This window comes from Sus scrofa, chromosome 11 (assembly GCF_054392235.1).
Source record: "Sus scrofa isolate SSC_HxYL_T2T_F1_AM1 chromosome 11, Sscrofa_HxYL_maternal_Yorkshire_Landrace_v2.0, whole genome shotgun sequence".
NCBI lineage: Eukaryota > Metazoa > Chordata > Mammalia > Artiodactyla > Suidae > Sus > Sus scrofa.
Genome location: NC_139393.1, coordinates 78,966,878 through 78,991,758, shown reverse-complemented (window position 1 = coordinate 78,991,758; position 24,881 = coordinate 78,966,878).

Below are 24,881 nucleotides of genomic sequence, written 5' to 3'. Positions count from 1 at the left end.
TGATCTGTGTGGATCCCAAGTCCAATGTCAAGTAAGAGAAGGAGACACAGATGTACAGGGAAGGCCATGCAGAAACCCAACAGAGATGGGTGTTTCCTAGAAGCAAGCCAAGGAATGTCTGGAGCCACAGGAATCTAAGGGAGGCCAGGAAAAATCTCCCCTAGGGCCTTCAGAGGGACCACAGGCCCGAAGTCACTTTGATTTTGGACTTCTGACCTCCGGAACGATGAGAGAATACATTTCTGTTGCTATAACCCACCAAGTTTGTGGTCATTTGTGACAGCAGCGCCACAGTTTTAAATACAACATCCAAACAAAGAAAGACTGAGCAGCTAGGAACTTTAAAGTCTAACACTTTCTGAAATTCTACTGAGATTCTGAATAACACCTGCATTTAATTTAAAATAAATTTGGGGAGGATTGACAGTTTCCAAGTTTTAATTTGGAAATGTGGATTTTCTCTCCATTCAGGAACTGTGATTTTGTGTCCCTAACTAAATTTCATAATTTCCATCATGTACATCCTGCCTCTTGATTGTTAAATGCCAGCAATTTTTTTTTGTCCATTTCCATTTACAACCTATCTTAGAAGTTGTAAATGAGTTTTTTTTGGCATAATTATTCTGTCTTCTGACTCCACGTTATTTTTAAATTTATTTAAGCCTCTTCCTACATCTCATCTTTGTAAACATTAAGATACAGAGGACTGGGAGTTCCTGTCGTGACTCAGCAGTTAATGAACCCAACTAGTATCCATGAGGATGTGGGTTCAATCCCTGACCTTGCTCAGAGAGTTAAACATCTGGCATTGCCATGAGCTGCAGTGTAGGTTGCAGACGTGGCTCAGATCCCATGTTGCTGAGGCTGTGGTGTATGCCGATTCGATCCCTAGCCTGGACACCTCCATATGCTGTGGGTATGGCCCTAAAAAGACAAAAAATAATAATAATAAATTACAATAAAAAAGATACAGAGGACTGAAAGAAGAAAAAAATATTATATTACCAGTACCCAGAAGCCATAATCACTTAAACTTACTATCAAAATCTACTACATATATCTGCTTATCTTTTTCTCCTGAACAAGAAGGATCAAACGTGGTATGTTTTCTAGCCATATATTTGTCTCCGTTTTCTTTGCAATTCTGGTTACTTCTCTGCCTGGATCCCTCTACATTAGCTTAGGATAAAAATTTCAGACTTTCAATTCAGCTAAACATAAGAACACATGATCCTCTGTGTCTGTGGTTTGGTAAAGCTCTATCTTTTCCTCTCTCTCATATTACTGGTTTTTTTGTTTTCACTTTCAGTTCATATTTATAAGATACATTGTTGTAGTTCAGGTGAATAGGACTATTATTACTTACAGCAGGGTTTCTCAGCAGGAGCACTGCGTCCCTTTGGGATGAGACAAGACTTTGTTGTTCAAGGAGCCTGAAAGGGTGAAAAAACAAACAGACAAACAAAAAAAAAGTGAAGAAAACCAACCAAGCAGTCTTAGAGTACAGGTCTAGCTCCAAAACTCAGGGCTGGTTGAAATACACAACGTCACTTTGCTCGAGTAATCCACCCCGCCCCTGCCAGGCCAGACACATCCTCTCCTTTGTTATTTGTCTCCAGAGCTGTTGACCATCCTCACAAATTCACAATCTCCCCCCAGGATCTGAGAAATCCACAGCCATCGCAGAGTTGCTTCAACTTTAAAGTGACTGGGTCCATCTACAGAAAGGACTCATCCTTGGTCCAGATACAAACTGTATTATGTGCTTCATTCATTTCAACGTCCTTCCTAATGTTTCTTATTTTTCCTTCCTGACCCTTTGGTTTCTTAGGAGTGTATTATTTAAACTCCACCTACCTGTGAATTTCTCAAATTTCCTCCTGTTATTGATTTCTAATTTTACTTCACTGTAGTTAGAGAACATACTTTGTATGATCTCAATGCTTTCAAATTTATTAAGGTCAAAACTATGATGTCCAAAGGAAAAAATTCTGTACTTATTTTTGTGGTCTTGCCTAGAAAATGATTAAATAAACTCTACTGAAGGGACATTTCTTGTATTGGATCCCAGCCTTGTGTCTACGTTGTTCAAGAAGATAATGACACAGGGGATGTGTTCGAGAAAGTCAAGTTCACTTCCAAATTTGTATTTGATTTTACCATTGTTTTCAGTATTAAACCATATCCTATTCATAAGAATTATATTCCATTAGCAGTAAAATAAGAAAATGTAAAATACTTAATTTGTTAATTAAATTTAAATTATTTTAATTAATTTAAATACCTTGTGTATATCAGGTACTATTTATCACATTAGTGTTACATTTTGTAATATTCGAATAGACATAGCAGGACATCTATAAATCAAAAGAAACTGTTCCCTCCTTTTTTTTCTGGCTGTCCCAATTTGTTGTTATTATTGTTATCAGTGCTAAAAGTCAGTTAAGTCAGTTTTCTTAAGTGATGTAATGTGAAAAAGACTATGCTGAAAATACTGGAGAAAACACTTTCCAACACTTCATTCCAAAGAGTATAAATACGAAAACATGCTCAATGGTTTTTACAAATACACACATGTGAGATGTGAGATCAATAACAGAAGCAGTGTAATGTAGTCAAAGACAGAAATAAATTATCTCTCAGATTTGTAATTTCTAGAAGAAATCACTTAAAATTTGTGTTATCTTCCACTCATGGTGAGAAGCAGCATCTGAGTTTACCACTATATCCAAACTTGCACAGACGAACATGTATTCGGAAATATATTATTTTATACCCTCTACACTGGTACAGTTTTTGGTTTTTTGTTTGTTGTGGCCACATCTGTGGCATGCACAAGTTCCCAGGCCAGGGACTGAACACATGCCACAGCAGTGACCTGAGCCACTGCAGTGACAACACTGGATCCTTTACCCACTGAGCTATAAGAAAACTCCTGTACTGGTATTGTTTTAAAAATTGATGCTTTTCTATTTACCCTTTTGAAAGTAGAGGTGTAGTTCACACATGACTAAACATCTAAGTCAACATAAAAGACTGTTATTAGTAAATGTGAATAAATGATGTTAATTTTCATGTCAGTGATGATGCTGATGTTATATTTAAAAGGCTCTTGCATTCAACTTGAATGTGAAACTGTTGCTCTAATTGATAATCCACACTTTTTATTTATTTTTATTTTTAAATTTTTTTTTTGTCTTTTTTGTCTTTTCTAGGGCCGCACCTGCGGCATGGGGAGGTTTCCAGGCTAGTGGTCTTAATCGGAGCTGTAGCCGCCAGCCCACACCACAGCCACAGCCACTCCAGATCTGAGCCTCATCTGTGACCTACACCACAGCTCAAGGCAATGCCGATCCTTAACCCACTGAGCAAGGCCAGGGATCGAACCCGAAACCCCATGGTTCCTAGTTGGATTCATTAACCACTGAACCACGATGGGAACTCCCCACACTTTTTATTTAATTGCATATTTGTACTTACAGGTTTTGCATGTGGTATTTTTCCTACGGCATGAAAATGTTAATAAAAATATGAAATGATGACAATTCACAAAATAATTTATTTTAGAAAAAAATGTTTTCACTCTTATATCCACTAAAGCATATACATATATATAGTTTGAGGGCACTTGAGGATTTTCAGAAATTTCATATATAAGAAATGGGAAGTTATGACAATTGGAAGTTTTTGCTACAGAGAGCTTAATATTTTCTCCTCAAAATTCAACCCCACTTGGAACATCAGAATGTGACCTTACGTGGAAACAGTCTTTGCAGATGTAATCTATTACAAACCCATAAATGAAAGGCTTCTGGATTTAGAGAGGGCCCTAACTCCAAGGACTGGTGTCCCTATGAGAAGAGGAAAGGGCACCAGGAGACAGAGAAAAGAAGATGCGAAGATGGAGGCAGAGACCGAAGTGACAGAGCTATAAACAAAGGATGGCCAAGAAGCAACTGTAACCCGCGGAAGCTGGGAGATGGCAACGGGATGTTTCCTCCTCAGAAACTCCTGAAAAAACCCAGCACCTTGATTTCAGACATCTGGCTTTCTCGGCTATTAGCGAGTCAGTATATGTTGTCTTAAGCCACCCACCTGGTGGTCCCTTGTCATGGCAGCCCTAAAGAAACTGGGACAATTGCATGCGCTAAGAATGTAGAGCCATTTTCAATTGCTTACTTAGAAATTCTATTTCCTTCATTAGTGCAATCCTAGGACATAGTTCATTGCCTTTTTTTTTTTTTAGAGTAGAATCTAAGTAGTATTTGGGATTGCAATTGATTTTATTGATAACATAATGTTCATTTATAAATATAGCCTGTACCCCTGCTAATGAACATTAGAAATGACTGCCAATTAAGTGCCAACGGACAATCTCATCTGTCTTTAAATCATCACAGGTTGAATGACAAGTTTACTGTTCAACTTTGCATAGGCATGCAGACACCATTACTTACTGATACAGCCGACAATGACAAAGGCTGTCCTCTCCATGTCAAGAGTTAGTTTAACTGCATACAATATGAGATTCTCCTGGCCTTTTCCAGCTTCTAGGTGCTGTCCTTATTTCTTGGCTCATGGCCCCTTCCTCAATCCTCGTAGCCAGCAATCTGCATGTCTTTATAGACTTTTTAAATTTATTTTGTTTATCTTTTTAGGGCTACACCCAAGACATATGGAAGTTCTCAGCTAGGAGTCAAATAGGAGCTGCAGCTGTAGGCCTGCGCCACACCCACAGCAACATGAGATCCTAGCAGCATCTGCAACCTACCCCACAGCTTGTGGCAATGCCAGCTCCTTAACCCACTGAGCGAGGCCAGAGATCAAATCTGCATCCTCTCAAAAAGTAGTTGCATTCTTAGCTCACTGAGCTACGATTGGAATTTCTACTTTTAGTTTTCTCAGGAAATTTGCTGTGCAGCAGAAATTGGCACCATTTTGAAAAACAACTATACTTTAATTAAAATAAACAAATAAAGAGGTTGTTGTCAAGGTAAAAAAAAATAATCTCTGTGATTACTGTGGGCACACCTGGATATTCCAAGGTTCTTTCCTTATTTTAACGTTGTGTGATTAGCAACCTATTTCCATCTAGAATCTTAATTCCCCTTTGGCATGTAACCTAACAGAATCCCAGGTTCTGGGGATTATGACACGGACATTTGGAGAGGCATTATTCTACCAATAATGCGGCTTTTAAAAAATCAGGTGAAGTCCAATCAGGAAAAGAGAAACCACAGTGGACACTTCAACAGGGGCAAGTTCATATGGGAACGATTTACACAGGAGTGGGGAGCTTAGAGAGCAGAAAGGGGACATGAAAGAACTTGGAGTCAGGATCTACAGCAAGGAGACCCTGACTTCAGTGCTTGCAGGTGGCTGGGGGTGGGGCGAGAAAGATACTCAAGTACCGAAATTTATGACTTTGGAAGAGGGATCCAAAGGGCTGAGGTCTGTGTGAGCAAAGTGCGTTACCTGGGTGGTGCTGGTGCTTCTGAAGAGGTGAACTGGGGCTTGTTCTGCGAAAATCAAAAGAAGCTGGAGACCAGAAACAACTGCTTGGGGTAAATGCTGCTTCTGGGGCCACACTGAGCAGAACAGCTAGAAAGAGGAAAGAAGTTTCTTCTCCCTCCCTACACCTGTGTTCCAGTCTCCACTGCTCTCTTAAAGCAATCTAAAGTCTCAAATGCAATTTTACATTCCCAGCTGCAGCACCCCAAGTTAGCGTAACAGTGGACAGACTTCAACCCCAGGAGAAAAAAGCTGACATTCTGCCAGTAGAATCCCAACATGCAGTTTCAGGGAGGAAGGGGATAGGGTGTTTGTAGCAAAGAGAAAGAGTGAAAAATCTGCCCTTCCCACTCCAGGACATAGTGAGAACAATAAAAACACAGAATCAGGGCTGAGGCAAGACCTGCGCATCCTCATAATAGAAACACCCCCCCTGGGAAGCTGGACGGGGCACTGTATACACGTCTAGTGTATACAGACAACACTATATCCAGACAAAACTATAATTCCAAAAGATGCATGCACCTGTATAGTCATTGAAGTATTAGTCACAATAGCCAAGACATGGAAACAACCTAAATGTCCATCAACAGATGAATGGATTAAGAAGATGTGGTACATACATGCAATGGAATACTACTCAGCCATAACAGAAAAATGCCATTCGCAGCAATATGGATGGAACTAGAGATTCTCATACTAAGTGAAGTAAATCAGAAAGAGAAAGACAAATACCATATGGTATCACTTACATGTGGAATCTAAAATATGGCACAAATGAACCTATCTACAAAACAGAAACAGATTTAGAGACATAGAAAACAGACTTGTGGTTGCCAAGGGGGATGGGAGGAGGGAGGGGATGGATGGGGAGTTTGGGGTTGGTAGATCCAAACTATTACATTTAGACGGATAAGCAAGGATGTCCCACTGTACGGCACAGGGAACCATAACCTGCATAGATCCACTCATATCATACCTAGAGATATGACTGGATCACTATGCTGTACAGCAAAAACTGACACAACACTGTAAATCAACTATATTTTAATAAAGTTGAACTGTAAAGTCCCTTACATGCTTCTCTAAGGGACTGCAGAGGTGCCTGGAAAACTAGAGGTTCATAAAAGCCCCCAAACACGGTAAAGAAGCCTTGTTTCTGACTGTGTGGTCTCCTACAGATATTTCAGGCCATGAAATCCAGGCATGGTGCCAGCTTAGTGCCCCAGATCTTCTTATATCGAGTCATACCTCAATAATCACAAGGGCAGACCAGAAAGGCTACTGCTCCAAAGAGAACAGCATAGATCTTAAGGACAGTAAATGCATCTCAGGCTGCCTTACTCCCCATAATCAAGAGTTCAATAAGCCCATGCACAAAATGCCTTGCAGAGTAAAAATCCAAAGGGAAAAATAACAAGAGTATTTGCCAAAATAAACTGAGACCTCCAAGAAAGAAAATGTAAAACAAAAATGACTAAGATAACTGTAAGTCAAGTTTAAATTTTTCAACTCGTCTCCATATCCACCTAAAATACACATTTTAAATAATTAATTGCAGTTATGAGATGATAACAAGTGACAGATTTTTATTTTATTTTATTTTTTAAGGCCACACCTGTGGCATAGCGAGGTTCCCAGGCTAGGGGTCAAATTGGAAATGCAGCTGCCAGCCTGCACCACAGCCTCAGCAACGCAGTATCCAAGCCACATCTTCGACCTGCACAACAGCTCACAGCAACACAGGACCCTTAACCCATTGAGCAAGGCCAGGGATTGAACCAGCGCCATCATGGACACTAGTTCAGTTCATTACTGGTGAGCCACAACAGGAACTCTCAGAAATGATGGATTTCAAAGAAGCTACACTGACATCGTGCATCTTAATGCACAAGGTATGACTTTCTGATGAACACCCATTGCACTAGGGGTGAGAACCGATTCATGCCACCTTATGACATGAGTCTGGAAGATGAGCTCTTGACACAGAAAAAGCAGTGGACCTGTGAACAAGGAATTTTAAGAACAAGAATTATCCTGGTTTAACATTCCAAGGCTATTGTTCTGGTGGTATATATATTTTTTAGTTATTTGACACAATTTTTGAAGCTGGATTGTCCAAGGAGGTTTGTAAAATCACAGGAAAGGGGGGCCTAGGACAAAGTCTTGACCAAGACTAGTTTTGTCAGATGCTCAGCAAACGGGCAAGAGCAAAGAAGACTGCAAAATCTGAGGAGGTAGATGGCCTCTCCAATTCTCAGAGAGGGCAGAAAGAAAGCAGGAGAAGGGAGAAGAGGTGACCCACAGCCACCAATACGATGGATAAATACAAGTACAAGGAGAGCTGAAACGCATCTGTTTGACTCAGGGGCCAAAGCGCCACTGTAACCCTCCTGATATCTGTGTCCACAGAGTGGTAGGGAAGAATTCGACACATGCCCCCCTCTTCACTAAAGGAAATGTTCACCTCATGAAGAAATGACAGAACACAATGCAAGTCATTATCGGGGTGGCAGCCTTGCTGCACCAAGGATCTGGGAAGTCTTCATGGCAAGGAACTCAAACTCTCCTTATACCATAAAATAGGCGATCAAAATTCAAGTATCCTTTACACACGCAGGCACACGTGCAGGCCCTCGAGTTTAGAAGATGCTGATGTGCTGCAGATGAAGGAATCATGAACAACAATAACATGAAACGTGTGTAGAGCACATTCTCTGTCGTAGGCATTGTGCTGGATCTAACATGTACATACACAGTATTTAAATTTACACCATCCTCTCTCAAAGATGTTTATGAGGTTGATTTTAAGGTTTAGAAAAATGAGTTTGAGAATGGTTGACTAACTTACCCACCATATAACCTAAGGCAACTCTACCTTGTCAACCAAAGAAGTGGTTGTAAAGATAAAACCCCAAAAAATATTTTGTGTCTTGTTTCAGGAGAATCATCTCTAGAACAAAAAAGAAACTTGAACTTCTCTTATTTGGAAATGTGTCCATCTCGATGTGTGTTAACACATTCAAAAGCTCATTATACCAATGTTACTGTTATGATTAAAAGTATTTTTTTATTTTCTCTTTTAAAATAGTATTGAAAGACTATGCTACACTCATTTCAATATCTTCAAAAGTGTTTAATATGCATTCTTTGAAAGTAAATTCTATCTGTTAGAAATACTTGAAAAAATTTGGAACTTATTTTGATAAGGACAGGAGTGAGCAAAGTGATAAATAAATGAACTTTAATTAAAAAATAGGTGTGATGTGGAGTAGTAAAATGGACTTTTTAAAGGCATCATTCCTAAATTGATTTTGACTGAAATTCCAAATCTCATAATTTCATGAGAATAGTAAAATGGATTGGGGTAGATTTATTTAAATGTCTCTTTACCATAAAGGTGCATTTTTGCAGATTGGTGCATTCAAGCAAATGTTTCTATATTTTCATCTCATTATACATGGTGTCTAGATAAATGAGAATTCAGAAACATCTGCTTCAAAGTTACGGAAACTTGGAATGATAACGCAAGCTAGTGGATCAGTTCTGAAGTCATACATCCAACACGTTAGCATCTTCATTTTTCCTGCTTCCATGTTGCATAAATGGCAAACACGATTGAGATTTGTTTTCTTATACTTCAGTCCAGGTGATCATATGATACATCGATAATGCCAGCTACTGCTCTGACAGCTTGTATTTTCCATTGCTATATTCCAATTTTAATATGTCCATAATATTTAAATATATGAAGGTTATTCAAGCATTCAATATTTAATTTGAAAAGCTTATTTAGGAGTTCCCTTATAGTCCAGTAGGGTAAAGGTCTGGTATTGTCACTACAGCAGCTCAGGTTGCTGCTGTGGCATGGGTTCGATCCCTGGCCCAGGAACTTCCACTGCCCTGGAAGTGGGGGGGAAAAAAAAGAATAAAAAGATTGCTTAAGGTTTGCATTTGAGAGTGTTATGTGGTATGTGGAAAAGATGCATCATGTGCGTAGGGGTAAAACTAAATTTTCTGGGGGATGGGCTGCTAACTGTATTATTAATTTTATTCCCCATTTTTGGGGAGTAATTATACCTCTGAAGATACTGCATCATAGAAACTGAAGACCAAACTGTGATATGCAGAAATAACATTAACTCAGTGTACAGTTACATCTATGCAGGCGGTTACAGTGTTAACTTCAATGCCAGTTCATCTACCTACAGAGAAAGAGCATCACATTTTTTTTACATTAGCTAGTAAAGATTCAAGGTTCATATGCCAGGTGACTTCTAAAAATTGCTGCAAATTCTGTGAGGTCACGTAAAAAAATCAAAACCTGCTATTAAAGAGTTTGACCATGCTCGTTTCCTCTACTGCAGCATGAGTTGGGGAGACTGTCTCTGCTGCATCCAGGGTTTTTCTGATCTCCTGATTCTGTCTCTCTCTTTCTTCCTAATATAACTTCATTAAGAAAAATGTATTAGTGTTTATTTGTCTCTGCACACACCATGAATGATAGAGGCAGCGGAGGAGCCAGGAAGCCCTCAGTGCATCACTGCTGTCTCCCACTACATCTGGCCCGCCGCGATCGCTAATTGCCTGTCACAGCCATGCAGCCATGGACCTGGCAGGGCTGCCACCTCCTGTTTGGTCACCTTGTCATCTCCTATTAATCTGAACCCTGTTGTTTTTTCCATTGCCTCTACTTTCTCCCTCCAGACAGAATGAAAATTTATTATCTAACTGTGATATGAGTGTATCAAAATTTTATTTTTGAAGGAAAAAAACTGAGAAAAAAAAGGACTTCTCATTAAAAAAAAAAAAAAAACCTCTCACCAGGATGGCGTGGCATTTTCTCTACCATGCTGATTTTTAAGGGTTTGTGCTGTTTTCATTTCCACTACCACGCAGCTATTTTCATAGCACTAGAGGTCATATGGTGAAATTTTGCAAACTGCAAGCAATAACAAAACAAAAATATATACAGATGCAGGGAAAGTTCTGAAGCCAATTTAATGATGGTCAGAAAGTTTATGTTGCTTATGGGGTTCTACAAAATATTATGGAAAACGTGACCAGAGGCGGCCTGGGATCTCATTTCAAGACTGCTGAAGCATGATCCAGCCAAAGGTCATGTAAGATGTACTTGAACCCCCCTGGCTCACAGCATCACAGCAAATATATCAAAACCACCAAGCAGCCACCAAAAAAAAAAAGAGAGAGAGAGAGAGAGAGAGAGAGAAAAGCAATAGCAAACAATTTTAGGACTGTAGCAGGTGGAAAAACCTTTGAACCAGAGCCTCTGTATAATCAGGTAAGAAGGGGCTACTGGCACTTATTTTACTGCTGATGGCCCACTGTCAATCTAGAGCGCCACAGAGTCATTTTGCTTTACTGAGGGCATGGTACCTCAGCCTGCCCATTCAGAAATCTCCAAGTTAATAAACAGGACCTTCTGAAGTGAAAGTGGCCACAAGAATCCAGCTAACTTTGTTTTCCTGAACTTGAGGCAGGGTTTAGCTGCAGTGCTCACACAGGTAAGCCTCTTCCCTGGGGACCAACACGGAGTCAGGTTTGGGAAAAGTGCCCACCTTGCTTTGACTAACCAGTTAAAAAGCTGTGCGATCACCGTTCACGTGCCTGAGTGGTGTGTGCCACCACTGAGAAAGTGGCTGAAATGAAGCCATGCAATTCCTTCTTTTAAATATTCAAGACTTTGCGTAGGAAAAGAGAATTGTTCCCCCAATTCCAACAAGCTCCCACGAGGGTACGCTGCTGGAACGAGCAGTGGCCCATTACCGTTTGCTCATGCAGCCCTGAAACTGGTCAGAGCAGGGCATGAATGAACTCCGGGCCCTAACTTACTCAAATGTTGAAGATTTTCTCTCAATTCTGGTTTCTGTTCTAATCTATTTGCCCCCTATATTTCACCAGGTAAGGCAAAATGATAATGAAAGATCAACCCATTTAACAGAGAGATATCTCAAATTAAAAATAAAGCTCTACTTTCAGCAAATTCTAAAAGAGAAATTTTAGGTCCCCAAATTAATTCCTAATACCCTTATAAGTTAAATTTCAAGGCAAGTTTAATATCCCATCTTTGAAGTCCAAAGAAAATAAAAATTAAACATCATCTGTCTTAAATTTCTTTTTTGTTTGTTTGTTTTTGGTCTTTGACTTTAACTTACAAAGTACTGTTACATTTATAGTTTCATTTCTTTTCAAAATTGTTTTTAATGAGGTAGAGTGTAAATTCAAATTGGGAACATTTCTGTTCTTAGTGTTATTCTATCCTACCCTCTTTGAACATTTTACCATTGGAGTATCTTACTGTTGTTAATCTGATTGATGAATTTATGACATGCTCCACTGAACAATAAGAGCAGCCAACATAGAAAAATAGAACAGAAAGTGAATTTTCAACTCTGGTTAAAGACTGACCTTGGAATTGATTATACAGCATATAATTCTGACCCACTTCATACATTTTTTTTTTAATTAAAGTACAGTTGATTTACAATCTGTCCTACATTTCTTATTTGGCTCAATCCTCATCAGAAACAAGTAGCTAAGTAGCCTCTACTCCCTCCTGGAAGGTGGCTTTTCAGTCCTACAGCCTGTGAGCCTCTGTCATTGCCTCTTAGCCCCAGGACACTTGTGTCCCCCACTATCATCCTACACTCATGTTCTTGTAATCGAAGAATCACCCATCTTAGATTCAAGAACTGAAGCTGCTGTCGAGTTTTCCGGAAGTTGTGACCCTCAAGGCCTAGTAAACCAGCCCCAACTCTAAAGACCCACGTGTGCACCCACCACTTCGTGCAGCACTGGCCTCAGTATCGAGCACCTTCCAATTTTTCTCCTGTCTTTTAAGAAAGGATCAGCTATGCTCATGCTTTCTCATTTGCCCTTTGCCTTCAGAACCTCTTAGAGCTAAGCTGAATGTGAGTTACAAATTTCGTTACCATCTTTTCTTTGCTTTCTGGCCCAGAGCTTTCTTTTGTTAACACATGCCTAGGTGTCGCCCATCATAACATGTAGAAAACTGGGACATTCTGGGCCTGCTAGAGGCATCCATGGTTCACACCAACTTTTTCTACCTTCCCTTTATGAGTGGGAAAACTGGACCTGAAGTTATTCTCACATTAGAGCATCTCCTACCCTGGTGTGAATTGACCTTATGTCTGTTTTTCCTTAAGCTTTATTTTTTGTGAAATAAAAGAACAAGAAATTAATTCTTCAAACCCACTGATACACTTTTTGTACTATTCAATATTGGTAAATTTGAAACTGCAAAATACTGCAGGAATGATACAGTGAACACCCATATATCTGTGAGCATTTGGCTATATTAAGTTTTTTCTTTCTATATGTATGTTTGCGGGGGCTTTCTAGCTTTTTTTTTTTCTTTTTAGGGCCACACCTGAGGCATATGGAAGTTCCCGGGCTAGGGGTTGAATCAGAGCTGCAGCTGCCGGCCTACACCACAGACAGCAACACCAGATCCAAGCTGCGTTTGGGACCTACACCACAGCTCACAGCAATGCCAGACCAAACCCAAATCCTCCTGGATACTATGGCAGGTTCTTAACACCCTGAGCCACAAGGGGAACTCCATTTCTGTTGTTTTTGATCACACATTTGAGAATTATCTGCAGGCATAATGATACTTTATACCTAAATACTTCAGTATCTATCCTTTAGGAAAAAGAAATTTCTGAATATCCATTCTAGGATGACTACATGAGAACGTCTAATATTAATTTTATGTTATTAACTAACATACATCATACCCAATGTTCTCCTCATGTCCCAATATTGTTCTCTGGAACTGTTAGCTTTTTTGGGTTTGTTTATTTGCTGTGTTAATCCAGGCTCCAATCAAGGTTCATGTTTTGCATTTAATCGTCATGTCTTTTCAGTCTCTTTTAATCTCGCAGGTTTTTCGGGCTGTTTTTGACTTTTAAAAATTGATTTTGGTTGTTTATCTATTGGTTTACTCATGTTTAGCCACAAATTAAACCCTTTTGGCAGAAATACTATATAGGTGACAGCTTTGTTTGTAATGTGCCTTATCTTCCTGTGCTTCCCAAACCCTAGCTCCGTAAATCTCTCAGGCATGTATCGGGAACAGGCGGCACTTACACCCCCACCCTCATGAACTGGGTCATCCTAAAACTCATCCAAGAGTTCTCAGGATCGTACTTAATCTCCCTGGTATTTCCCTCCGAAATCGGCTCACATTCGTACCAGTTCCTTAGAACAACGGGCCAGGCTGTTGGAAGATCTTCTAAGTGCTCTGGGCTGCTTAAAAAAAAAAAAAAAAACAAAAACAAAAAAAAAAACGTGCTTCCTGGTAGATTCTAGGCAGCTTCTGGGAGACACATTCCTGACTCCTTTCTGAGCTCAACTAAATTATTTGGGGCCCTGACCATCCTTGCTGATATAATTACACGTTGAAACAACTCCTCGTGTTTTAAACGCCCCGTTGGAGGGCTTTCCGATGGCAGGTGTCTTGTGAAGTCTATTCCTGTTCTTCCACATGAGTCTAGATTTACTTCTGAAATCCCAGGTCTCTTGACACACATCCGCCAGTCCTTCACGTCTCATTACAGATTCCCTAGTTGGTCTTGTGTGGTTGTTGCTGTTATTGTTTTTGAATTGAAATTGTGTCCAGAGCAGAAATATGAGAAGTTGGGAATAAAGGTGCCCTTAATATTCCACACAGCAAATACTGATGACTTCCCTCTCCTTCTACACTCAGATTGGGAGGAAAATGTGCCTTGCGTCCCCTACAAGCAGAGGCTGAGACAGATCTGGGAGGACAAGATTCACTGAGAACGTGAAGGATGGGCCTGATGCATAAAGGGGCTGAGAGGATGAAACACACTGCAGCACTGCCTTCGTCCGGAAGAAGAAAAAGAATTGGTCTTTGAGCCCCATATCAGCCCATCCATCTTGTCTTCAGGTCACCCTACAGAGTGGGGCAAATAGGGGTGCAGCAGGAAGCTGGCCCCAACCATCCGAGGGGGATTCTCTGGAGAAGAAGGGGCAGCTCTGAGCCAAGAGCAGAAGGCTGGGTGTGCTGGCTTGGTTGGTGGTCTGGGCAAGGCACCTACAGCATGCACTACCTCGTGGCCTGTTAATCTCCAAGTAATAAGCCCTAGAGAAGGAACCTTCTTAGAAGGTAAGGAAACTCTCCCTGATTACAGCTCAGCTGGTGAGCCTATTTTCCAATTCTGAGGCAACAAAAAACATAGCATTCCATCTAAGGTCACATGCACAATCTCACTGAATCCTCTTAAACAAACCTCTGGCCGTTTGATGTTGTTAATATTATGAAATTTTTTTTTTCTTCCCAGCCTCAGAGGAGGACGAGGATGGCTCCATAGTCACCTCCTCTTTGATCCTTCTTACCACTGTCCTGATACACCCAAGATACAGTCTTTGGCCTAACACAACCTCAGATTCTCCCTTCAGGAGAGTTCCGTAATTCTAGAGACAGTGCTCAGGTGTCCTTCCAGGAACCTTCCAAGAAGGTTCAGGTGTCCTTCAGAACCTTTTGCAGCTGCTTGGGTGGTACTGACTGCAAGTCCTGCTCCTTGGCCTTCTGCTTCTTCCCAAGGAATTCTCAGCAGCCAGGTAATAAATTCTTGTTTTTCTTAAATTAAGTGGATCCAATTTCTAGCGCATATAACGAAAGAAACTTTCTATTACATATAAAGGTTTAAAAGTTTACATAATCTAATGTTCCCCAAGTGGCATAGCTAGTAAGCTTCAGAGCTGGAATCAGAACTCAGGTATACATGACATTCAAGGCTGACCCTTTAGTCCCTGTATTTGATTTTTATTCATAAATTTATTTTTTGTAGATTACAATGTAAAAACTATACAATTCCCATATATGAAGGATTCTATACACCTTCTTCAAGGATAAATATTGTACTAGAGAGAAGAAAAAGGTATACAGGGCTGCATATGCATAAGAACTTCAATAAACATCAAAAAATTCAATTTAAAAATATTTGCCTTTCAGGTGATCATAACCTTTTGTGTCCGCCAGAGGACAAATGTGAACCTTCCACGTTTTCAGAAGACACTCAGTACCGCCAGGTATTACCGCAGCGTGTCTGTTCTCTCATACATGATGTCTTTTGATGAATTTATAGTTTAGAAGATGTATGAATAGGGAAAGTTAAGAGAGATTTCTGGGGAACTTTTGTTGGAGATTAATCAAGGTTCCTGATTGTCATAGATCAAAATATGCTCCTCTAAGATCCTTTGCCATCTCAGATCTGGACCCATACAGAGCACTGTGCTCTAATGAACTCTTTAACCTGGGTTCTCCCTAGAGAAGTGGACTGGGTGGCACATGGGGGCCACCCCACCCAGAGAATTGCCTAGAAAGGGAGCTCCCTCTTTGGGGAGGCAGCTTCCAGGTCCTCAGGAGTGTCAAAAGTGCCTGAAGCATCTGAGTCCCATCCTTCTGTGGTCCTTGGGGGGGTGATGATTGAGATCTGGACCTGGCTGCAAAGGATGCTGGCTGCCTTGAGTAGCGGCTGTGCCTGACTTCTCCCAGCCTCGATTGATGGAAAGTGATCTAAGACGAGTGGAAAGTGATCTAAGACGAGTGGGACTTCTAAAATTAAATAAGCTCTTGTGCACAAATGCTCAGCCCCATGCCTACACTGCACGAAGTGCTCAGTACCTAGGGGCAGGGGGTGGTGGGGGTGGTGGCAGCCGCAGAGCAGAATCCCTTCTGAGATACGGAAGCGGACCCTTGGTGCTAGCAGAGTTTGGCCTTGGAAAATGTTTAGAGAAATCCCCTTAAAGTGTAACGGCACGGTTTCGCCTCTCCCAACTTTCACGCAAGTGCACAGTGATTTAGTTTCATTTGTCAAGGCCCATGCTAGACGAGAAAGTCTTCAGTTTGACCCTACAGCTCTCTAGTGGGCTCCTATGGTCACCGCCAAGCCCAGGAACAATTTCTGAGGGATAAAAATAGAATTGGGATCATAAAATAAAGTCTAACCTTTTTCTTTTCCTTTGTGCCTCATCTGGATTCACTGGCTCACAGGGGACTGCGTGCAGAAGCCTCGTATTAGCTGCTTCAGACCAGAGTCCCTGGTTGCGACAACACCTCCCTCGGCGGGGCCCTGTGCATTGACGCGGTGACCAGCCCTGGATCAGGCGCCAGGACCACTGCGCGCCTGCGCCGCTGCTCGCCCGCGAGAACCCCGCCCCTTCCCCAATGTCGCGGTGTCTACAAGGCGGCCCGTCCACCACCTGTTGTGTCCAAGAGCTTGCGGTCTCGAGGGAGATTGCACCCCTCCATTCTCTGATCAGAGAATACAACTTTCCTTTGCTTCTGAACCAAAAAATAAAAATATGAGTTCCCATTGTGGCTCAGGTTAAGAACCCAACTAGTACCCATGAGGATGCAGGTGCAATCCCTGGCCTCGCTCAGTGGGTTAACGATCTGGCATTGCTGCAGGCCGCAGTGTAGGTCACAGATGCAGCTATGATTTGACCCCTAGCCTGGGAACTTCCATATGCTGAGGGCACGGCCCTAAAAAAGACAAATAAATAAATAAAGCCTCTAACACTACCCCAAGGCCACTGATGGTGATCACGAGGCTGCCTTCCAATAAGACCGTCCTGAGTGGATCTGGGTCTGGTCGAATTTCCCTGCCTCCTATACCCCTTGGCAAGCAGCCCTCTGGATAGTAAGTGCAGTGAAGGCACTTCAGAGGGTGGTGAGGCGAGCAGGTCTCCTTCCCAAGGATGTTTAGGGAAGGAGAGTGAGACAGAATCCTCTGTGGTCCCCTCACCCCAGCAAGGCGTCTAGAAAGACCACCACGGTTTCTCTTTGGTAGGACTGAGGACAAGCCTGGCTTTCAGGGCTTCTTCCCCCCTCTTTCAGCCATAGATGTGGTCCAGGAACCACATGTATCTGTAGGCTTTTCTGAGACTAAGTTGTGTCTTCACAGGAAAGTAAGCGTTACACAGCCAGTGAAATTAATCGAGATGCTGGCCATCTAAGCAACTTGACTGAAAAGCCTGTCTAAATTCAGAAATCTGATGTCACTTAAATGTATTCGTTCCTAAGCTGCTTCCCTTATACACTACAGAATACAGTGCACCGTTATTAACTTAAGGTTTTTATTCAGGTAACAATGTGTGGATGCTCATCTCTCTTCTCGCTGCTTCAGCATAACTCCCTTGCTTCCCCAGAGATAACTAATCAACTCAACACAGCTTTAGGGATATTGAGTGTATTCATGCAAGTATTTTTTTCCTTTTTTTTTTCCTTTTACTTTTTAGGGCCGCACCTGCGGCATGTGGCAGTTCCCAGGCTGGGGTTGAATTGGAGCTGCAGCTGCTGGCCTACATACACCACAGCCACAGCTTCAGGGGATCCCAACCACATCTGCAACCTACACCACAGCTCCTGGCAATGCTGGATCCTTAACCCACTAAGCGAGGCCAGGGACTGACCCCAAATCCTCATGGATTCTAGCAGGGTTACACCCACTGAGCCACAACAGAAACACCCAGAAGTATTTCTCTTTTTTTTTTAATTTCACCGAAACTCACATTCCTTCTACTTGACTGGGTTGCAAGGAATCTGGAGGCTGGGAGACAATCTATTCTAGATTTGACACGGGACATATTTTAGCTAAAAATTTATATTAAACTGGGATAATAATAATAATACCTTAGAGTTTTAAATGGAAGAAGCTGATCAAAACATTCAATGACTTCCTTCACTGAAAAAGAGACCCAGCAGTTCCGTCATGGCTCAGCAGTTAGGATCTGGCATTGTCACTGCTTTGGCTCTGGTTACGGCTGCGGTGCTGATTTGATCCCTGGCCCAGAAACCTCTGCACACATCAGGTGTGTCAAGAAAGGAAGAAGGAAGAAAAGAGAGAAAAGGAAGGAAGGAAGGGAGGGAGGGAGGAAAGGAAGGAAGGGAGATACATTTGAAAGGCGTTCTCCCTAGAGTTTGAAATATTTTTTCCCTTTGAAAGAGTTTTTCTGACCAAAAAAAAAAAAAAGGAGAAAAAGAAAATAGACACCAAATCAACAATAACAAAAAGCAAACAAATATTCCTTCTCACTAGAGGATATTAAATAGACTCCTTTCCTTCCCTGCTCCGAACTCCTCCCTTTTAAAGAAAGGATGCTGATTCTTGGCATGGCAGATGATGGGAAAAACACTGAACAGAGGTCTGAGAGATGAAAAGACTTTCAGGTTTTCAAGAGCAAACAATATTCATGGACCTCTGAGGTATTATAGGACTAGAGTTTGTTGGGGAAGTTTAGAAAGGTAGATACGGAACAGGTAATAAAATACTTCATATGTCATACAGTGGAATTTAGATTTACTGCGCAGCAAGCCACTGAAATATCTTTAGCATTGAAATAACAACATAGCTATATTTATGGCAGATATAGCTCTCATACCAGAGTGAGGATGGATGAGAGGTACTGAGATAAGACACGTGAGAAAGAGGACAGTCTTTACTAAGAAAGCGGCTACAGAAACAGAGATGAAGGGCAGTAATTAAAAAGATGGAAACAATCCGGTACCAGTTCTACATGTGCAGAGGGAAGGAGAATAATTAACTGAGACTGCGTCACTCTTCTTACAAAGATATTAGAGTAAAACTTTTGTTTGCTCTTTGTTTACTGAATCTTCCTACAAAACTTTTAGTTGTTTTGAAAATTGTTTTGCTTTCTAAGGACTGGGAGAGTCTCAGCTTAGGGCATTTCCTGTCGATCTGGAGCTCATATGCCTTACATTTTATAGAAAGGGATAAAGAACAATGTAATTAAAAACTCAAATATATGGTTCTCTTCCTCCTGGGGCTTTAGGTAATAATGATTGAGGTGACGCATTATAGCTAAAGGGACAGATGATAATGAGAAATGTCCCAAGGCAAATAGAAAACATATTTCCTTGAATCTAACCCTAAGTTTTCCTATAATTCCCACCATGGGGACATAATGATGTTATATAATGATGTCCCCACTATATAATATCTATCTACAAAGTAAGCCTCTTAAAACCCAAGACCAAGTCTGTTTTAAGCAGCTCCGGGCAGTAGCTCCATGGTTTAGGATCCAATTAGACCTTACCAACGTTCTCTAAATGAAACTGTGAGCCGGTCTAGTCAATGACTATTTTCTTTGTTATTTTTCTGAAGCTGAATTCTTCTATTGGATCCCTGAATCACCTGCCATGGTCCACTTTGGGCCAGTGTGCACATATGCAAGTTTATTCAAGATTACAATGTGCCTTATCTTTTTGTTCCCTTTGGGAATGAGAACATTTCCCTTGCATGAGATTTTCAAATTCCTACGTTCCTAGCATTTGCTTCCAGTCCATGCTGAAGTCAGCAGATTGTTCATTATAGATCTAAGGTGTATGGATCTATCTTTTGCTGTTACTGGGTCACAATTACATAACGCCGCCTTTCCCATAGTTCTGCAGGGGGCCCCACTGGACTGCCTGCCTTCTCGCCAGAGTATCCACCATTTATCTAACCATCCATAGTCACATTTCCATTTCTAAACTGTAAGGTTCTTAAGCCTGTGTCGTTTCCTCATCTTGGTTTTCCTTGGTCTGGCTTGTCACACCAGCAGGTGTTTGAAACCTTCCAAACTGAGCGTTTAGATTTTTGCCTTTCCACTCTATCTGGATCAGCTTTCCAATTCCTTTGAGTATTTTCACATGTCTGCATAGTTTTGCTACAAAATTATATAGACAAACACCAATATGGAAAGAAAATTGTCTAGGGTTGGAGTTCCTGTCGTGGCTCAGTCCTAACGAATCCGACTAGGAACCATGAGGTTACGGGTTCCATCCCTGGCCTTGCTCAGTGGGTTAAGGATCCGGCATTGCCGTGAGCTGTGGTATAGGTCACAGACTCAGCTCAGATCCCGCGTTGCTGTGGCTGTGGCGTAGGCTGGTGGCTACAGCTCCAATTAAACCTCTAGCCTGGGAACCTCCATATGCCGTGGGAGCGGCCCTCAAAAGGCAAAAAGACAAAAAAAAAAAAAAAAGAGAGAGAAAAGAAAGAAAGAAAATTGTCTAGGGTCAAAACTGCAGTATCTGTCATGCAGAAATGAATACATTTTCCGTAAGTCTCAATTTCTCTTCTTTATGTGATTTTATGAGAAAGGACACTAAAGAATATATTTTGCACTTTGTTGTATTCTAGTATCTCTGCCTATTGTCAAGGTAGGTAATAGGTAACATAACCGAAAAACTTTGCTAAAAATAGAATAAAAGTTTTGGGGGTTTTCTGTTGTTGTTGTTTAAGGCATACGCCTACAAGACCAAAGAGAGTAGAAGAGAAAGCAATTATGAAATTCTGGAAGCTGCACACTGACTGTAAGATGGAAAAAGCTAAACCTAAGCCTGGCATAGAAGTTGGTGAGAAATTTCTGAAGGAAGCCCAAAAGGAAGCCTGTTCACACCATGGAATCCCAGAACAGCTCAAGAACCAGAGGCATCAGGTTGCTCTAAACTGAAGTTTTTCAGAGGGCTGAAAAGAGAAGTGTATTGAGAATGTGGCGAGAAAAGCTCCTTTCCCAAGCTACTGAGCCAGGCAACTACCCCTCTTACTCTAAGGCAGAAAACTGGAGTTTCAAAGATCAAACAAGCAACTTAAGACGCAAACAAGCAAGAAAACAGAGGGATTCTTGACTTGGACATCAGGCACAGCTGATGGCAGACACGGAGCACAGAGGTCTATACAGGCATATACGCCGATTTTCAAGACCTCCAACTCCAAGCAGCTGGATCCTATGGTGACACTGCAGATCTGTACAGTATCCATCCTCTTTTTTCCCCTCTCATGGAGGTCCTCGCTGCTCCATGTCTTAGCTGAACATCTCACTGCTCCAAGTGTTAGCTGAACACCCAGGTAATCACTACTCTTCAAAACTTCCAGTGCAGGAAGGGAGAGTCGTGTAGTAGTACGTTCACTCAGGGAATTGAAAAGGGAAAGAATGACTCGTACAACCTCCACATCACATGTTTAAGAGACAGCTGCTGGCTCTGCATTCCTTCTTTTCTCTGGTCAGGAAATAGGATGATAAGGGGAACAGGGCTTCCTACCTGCCCTGTGCTATCTGCTTATGTTGAGTCTATTTCCTCAGAGAAAACCAACTTTCACTTGTTAAAGTTACTGCTTTCATGGATGTTTTAAATGGAAACCAACAGTCTTAACCAATAGTCTAAAAATGCTTAATTCTTGGCAAAAGACTGAAATTTCACTGTGGAGCAACTGCTATGCTTAATAAATATAACATATGGATAGCAATGGTTGGAGGCTTCCAAAAATTGGCCTAATATAATCAACTGAGTAAGACTACCTTAAGCATTCTGTCTAGGATCCCAATTAGATATTTAGTGTTTAACCTTAACATTATGAAAACAAAGATAATTACTACAAAGTGAGGAAAGTCTCTAACAAGAAAGACACACACATATATATACATTTTTGTTTATATATATACAAATATAAACAAAGTAAGGAGTTCCCAGTATTCATGAGGATGCGGGTTCGATCCCTGCCCTTGCTCAGTGGGTTAAGGATCTGGCATAGCCGACAGCTGTGGTGTGGCTCAGATCTTGCGTTGCTGTGGCTGCTCTCCAAAGAACATGAAATGGATTACAAATCTGTCTCTTAGATTAGAGGTCACATATAAATATTTACTCCAAAAAGTACATCTCTTTGCTCTGTTCACTTATGATATTTGATATATAGCATATGCATGCACACACCCACACACATATAATACATACGGTTGGAGTTGAGATTCAATTCCTAGGTCTGAAACGTTTCTGAGTCTTTTTCCTCCCTGGAACTTGGAAATGTCAACAGAGACCACCACAGTGTTTTCTAAAGATTAAATGAGATAATTTATATAAAGTTCTGAGCATTAGTACCTATCAAGTGTACAGTTATCGTCAGTTACTATTTTACGGATCTATACTTTCCACAGTTGCCTTACACCTGCCTTATTTCTTGGGATTCTATTGAGGTAAGTTTTCCCAGCGGTTCTTGAACCTCCCTGCAAATTTTTTTCCCATTCAGTTAACAGGATCGTTAACACTGATGCTTCCTTAGGCTGTTTCTATGGCCTAGAGACTTATGTGCCATTTCCCAAAGACATCAGGCCATTCGACTCAACGACTTTTATTTTTTAAAATAATTTACATGTTGTTTCTCCAAGAGGTACTTTTAATATTTATAAGGAATTTCAAAAAATTTTAACTTGCTTCCATATTTAAAAAAAATAATTTTGTTGTAGGTAGCTCTCTGGTTAAATTACTGCTAAATACATACATACATACATACATACATACATACATACATACTGCTAAACTGCCTTAATTGATAAGCAATGCTTGACACATATTAGGTGGTTAAAAAATATTTGTTATATGAAGCCATAGTTCTATATGTAAGAAGAAAGTCTATTCTATGAACTCTAAGATATGGATTATTTAAAACTGTGTGTTGTTTCTCAGGCACCAATAACAGCATCATGTATATTTTTATTTATTTTTAAATACATTTCTATGATATGTATGTACTTCTGTTGATAAGACTGTATAGAGTATGTGCAATATTAAACTTATTTTAGAGAAGCAAATTACTTGTATGACTTAATGGAGCTTTCACTTTAAAAAGTTCCCTGCTGACAGCTGTGGGTAATGTCACATTTTACAAGGTGGGTGCCATATTGGGTGTCTGTCTTTTAATTAACTTTATTCTAAAAAAAAAAAGACATATAAAAGAGATATGGGTATATAAAAAAGAAACAGGAGTAGAAGAAGAAGAAATATAAGAGGTCTTTGCCACTGCTTTCATCTCATGGAAGAACTCTTCTGGTGAAGCTGTAGACAGTAGGAGCTTCGAGGGAAACAGATGAGTGGATAGACCACAGCTCTTTTCTTTAAATATTAAATGTCCTTTAAAACTCTCAGGTTTGCTTCTTTCTTACTATCATTTGGTTTGCTTGATTTGCTTTCCTCTCTGGAGGTTGCTTCTGGGTATGTTCAGTCTTGTGGTAAGTAAGTTTCTGAGCCATGTAAATAGATTGTTTTACTTGGGGATATTCCCACATTTGTCTGAATTCTTCAATGATAACTGCCTCATGAAAACATGTAGAAAAATGCGCCTCCTGCTGAATGGCTTTCACCTGTGGCATCACCCAAACACAAATGAAAATCCTTCTTCTTTAAGCAGGGATCTCTGCAAAGTCAGGGTGCTAATCCAGAGTGACCCTTCCACAGCATTCTCTAATTGTTGATGACAGCAAGTGAAATGGGACTGGACGCAGAGCAAATTGCTTCATTAGTAACATAGCCTAGAATGCCTGTGAAACCCTAACCTGCATTTCCTAATACAAGGGCTGTGAAAAGTGATCATTTAACTCTCACAATTTAGACACATATTGTCTGCTCAAGCTTTTTTTTTAAGTTTTTATAAATTACCTGCAAAAATGCAAAATTATTATATTTTCCTGATTTTTCCATGTTAAAACATAGCACATGGCACTGGTATAAACAACAAAATTGTTAACAACATGATGCAAAACTGAAAATAATTGACTATAGTGTTTAACTTTATGGTGTATATTCAAAGAAGTCATGTATTAAGCAACAACTTTGTACTCTTTCATTTTTGAGAGTGATATATGGAATGTACTAATTCAATCTGTACCAAATGGATGTAATAACTTTAAACCATCCTTTGGCTGGTTTTAGCGATACTTCACAGCTGCAAAAATGAGTGATAAATTTGCACCATAATTACCGAATGTTTTTAAATATATATACTCTTAATCCCACATAGCTAAAAGCCTGGATGCAAACTCTAGAAACAAGGTGAAAGAACACATAATAAATAGTGCACAACTGAAGAAAAATTGCACAGTATGGCCTCTTGAAAAAGGGAGAGTATGACATTTTTTAAAATAAAGGTTTTCTTCCCAAGAAGAATTCTTTTTTGTTTTTTGTTTTTTATTACTCAATGAATTTATCACATCTGTAGTTGTATAATGATCATCACAATCCAATTTCCCCAAGAATTCTATTTGAAAAATGAGAAAAGTAACAACGCCTTTTTCAGAAGTTAAAAAGTTATAAATTATATTGTACAAATGGATGACAACATAATCAAATTCATTTTAAATATATTCTTCTAGGCATAGGAGCGAAAGAGAGGAGCAAAAAAGTTTAAGAAAATCTTTCGTTAAACACTCTAATAATATATCTTCTCCTTAATTTTAATCATAGAACAGGAGTAGGCAAACTCTGTAAAGGACCAGATGGTCAATATATGGGCCTGGTGAGTCAC